The sequence below is a fragment of the Leptonychotes weddellii genome, chromosome 5 (assembly GCF_054177405.1).
Source record: "Leptonychotes weddellii isolate Sample4059 chromosome 5, ASM5417740v2, whole genome shotgun sequence".
Taxonomy (NCBI): domain Eukaryota; kingdom Metazoa; phylum Chordata; class Mammalia; order Carnivora; family Phocidae; genus Leptonychotes; species Leptonychotes weddellii.
This window is the reverse complement of record NC_138373.1, coordinates 132,250,318-132,253,314: the sequence shown is the minus strand read 5'-3', so window position 1 is coordinate 132,253,314 and position 2,997 is coordinate 132,250,318. Positions and strand designations below refer to the sequence as shown.

The following is a 2,997-nucleotide window of genomic DNA, read 5'->3' as shown; positions in this document are numbered from 1 at the left end:
AAGAAGGAGGGAATTATCTACTTTGTCAGGTGCTGCTGATAAGTGAGATGAGGACTAAGAAATGAGTTTCTTTTTTGGTGATCTTGATGAAAATAGGTGTTGGGGAAGTGGTAAGGTAAAAATTTGATTGGAGTGGATTCACAGAGAGAGGAGGGAAGAAATGACAATTAGTGGGTGTAGATAACTTTCTTAAGACGCTTTCCCAAAAAAGGCAAGAAGAGAAATAAGATGGTACCCTTTCAATGAAGATGGTGCCAAAGGTGAAGAAGGAAATCCCTGCCCTTCCTAAAGCAGAAGCCAAAACAAAGGCTTTGAAGGTCAAGAAAGTGATGCTGAAAGGTGTCCACAGTCACAAAATAAAGATCCGCATGTCACCTACCTTCCAATGGCCCAAGACACTACATCTCTGAAGGCAGTCCAAATATCCTTGAAAGAGCACCCTCAGAAGAAACAAGCTTGACCACTATGCCTTCATCAAGTTCCCCTGACTACTGAGTCAGCCATGAAGAAAATAGAAGACAACAACACACTTGTGTTCATTGTAGATGTCAAGGCCAACAAGCGCCAGATCAAACAGGCTGGAAAGAAGCTCTATGACATTGACGTGGCGAAGGTCAACACTCTGATCAGGCCTGATGGAGAGATGAAGGTTTATGTTCAACTGGCTCCTGATTATGATGCTTTGGATATTGCTAACAAAATTGGGATCATCTAAACTGAGTCTAGCTGGCTAAATCTAAATATACATTTTTTTCACCCCCTCCCAAAAAAAAGGAAAAAAGGAAAAAGAAAAAAAAGAAATAAGATGATGGCTGGAGCTCTACTCTGTATTTTGGGAGCAAAGATTATTCAGATGTTGAATATCCTGTGTTGATTTTCTTATTTTCTTTCTTGTATTTTCCATTTTTCAATTCTTTATCTTCCTGTTCTTGCTTGGGAGAGTCTTTGATTTTGTCTTAAAACCCTCCATTGACCTTTTTTTCTACTATCATTTTCATTTCAAGAGCTCTTCTTTATTTTTAGATTGTTCATTTTTCATATGAATGGTGATCTCTGTTCTTGTTCTTCATTTATCAAAGGTTCTGTTGAAGATATGAAAATTAAAAAAATAAAGAAATAAAGCTTTTCAATTTTGGTGTAGTTAGCTTTTCTCTCTTTTTACAAAAAAATTATTGAAGGATACTTAAGACTTACAAAATGATATAAAGAATAATACAACAAAATCCTTGGACTTAAAATATAACTTTTTTTTTTAGTTTCCCAGTTTTGTTTTATAAGTGTAGTCTCATCCCATATTCCTAAAGTTATCTATTAAAGGTTTTTTTTTCCCTCAGCCTTTTCCTGCTCACTGTATTGATCTCTATTTTTTCTAAGTCCAATCTAATCTCCTGCTTTGTTTGTTTGTTTGTTTGCTTGCTTGCTTGCTTGCTTTGGTCTATCTTGCATATCAGGGTTTCCTCAAATATTTGGAGATCTTGCCTGCCCATGTGTAGTTAAGAGTGGGGCCCTAAAAAGCTCATTAGCAGGTCCGTGTGCCAAGGCAGCACTGGGTGGCTGCCTGCTTTCAATAGAGCTAGAACCCAGCTCTTTCCTTATAGACTTCCAGTGTCCGTATGTAGAGGTCTCCTCCCTTGGACCATTCTGTTTTTCCAGAGGAGAATCTTGCAGCTTTCTGCTTATGATAACTGCAGACTTAGGAAAAGGGCTCAAGAAGCCTCACTGTCCAGTACAGAGATTTTCACTTAATCTCCCATTTCCTATATCGCATTTTGCTCCTGACCTTAGCTGTGTTTGTTATTTGAGTGAAGAGTCTTGTAGATTCAGCTTTTTCTGGGAGTAAAGTTCTTGTCTTCTGCCCAGAGTTGCAAAGGTGTAGTTTACTGGCTGTATAGATTGGTAGAAGGGATGGGAGCCATTGAAAAGCTCCAGATAGGTTTTTAACTAGTCCTATTCTTGGCTCCATTCTGAATATTGGCTCCCAGAGGTACCTAGTGGTTCCAGCGTCTGAGCCTTTTTGGTGTCATGTGGACCAAATCCACTCCACTCACACTGGGAAGCCCCCTCTGTAGGCAATAGATTTCAGCCTTCTTCCCTCAGTTCAGCCAATTGTCGGCTATATAGCTTCTGCCCGTCTCTCACTTCTTCACCAATTCTCTTTGTTCTGTTGGTTTTAAATTTGGGGGTTAAATATTTACATTATGTAATTTTAAAGGGGTTACTCAGAGGTAAGTATGTATATTAAATGCTCCATATTGACCTGTGACATCACTTACTATTCATTATATTACTAGCCATTCAGATGTGACCTTCTCCAAGAAGAAACCCCTAGACTGAGAGAGTCAATTCCCCCTTGGAGCTGACACCACTTATGGTAAGTTTCCTACGTTTCCATTGCTTTGTCTTTTTCCAGGACTACAAGCTCTAGAGAGGCAAGGATAATGATTTCTTTGTCTTTGGAGCTCCAAAGCCCAATAGAGTGTTGAATGAACAGATACCTGCAGAATTTGCCAAGTTAGTTTTTTTGCAGATATCTAGTGTGGGTTGCAAGGGTACGAGAGTGGATAAGTAAAATTTTATCACAGAAAAATGCTTTTCCTATTTAATAGCTCTGTGAAGCTAAGTAAATTATTCACCTTCTTTGGGCCTCGTTTCCTTAGAATTGTGATAGTAATAATGCCCACTACATAGGGTTTATTGGGGTGAGGGGAACTGAGTGCTTTAACATATGTAGAACACTTAGGCAGTGTCTGTCTCATTATAAGCACTCAATTCACTATTATTATTTTAATTTAAAAAATAATTTGAGGGTATGTTTTTAGAGATGTTACAAGATTTTTCTTGCTTTTTTTTTTTTTTTTTTTTGGTTCCATGGAATTGCTATAACCAATGAATGTTTTTGTAAAATATTAAGAGTTAGGCCAGGGGAAGAAAAGAGCCTATATTTGAGGCCCGGGGAAGAGAAGACCTGCCTGGGGGTTGGGTCTGGCCTCTAGAGTG

General features: G+C 38.5%; 1 pseudogene; it reads left to right on the top strand.

Moving 5' to 3' along the window:
* Positions 1-977, top strand: LOC115942864 (large ribosomal subunit protein uL23 pseudogene; annotated as a pseudogene).
* The last annotated feature ends 2,020 nt before the right edge of the window (positions 978-2,997 follow it).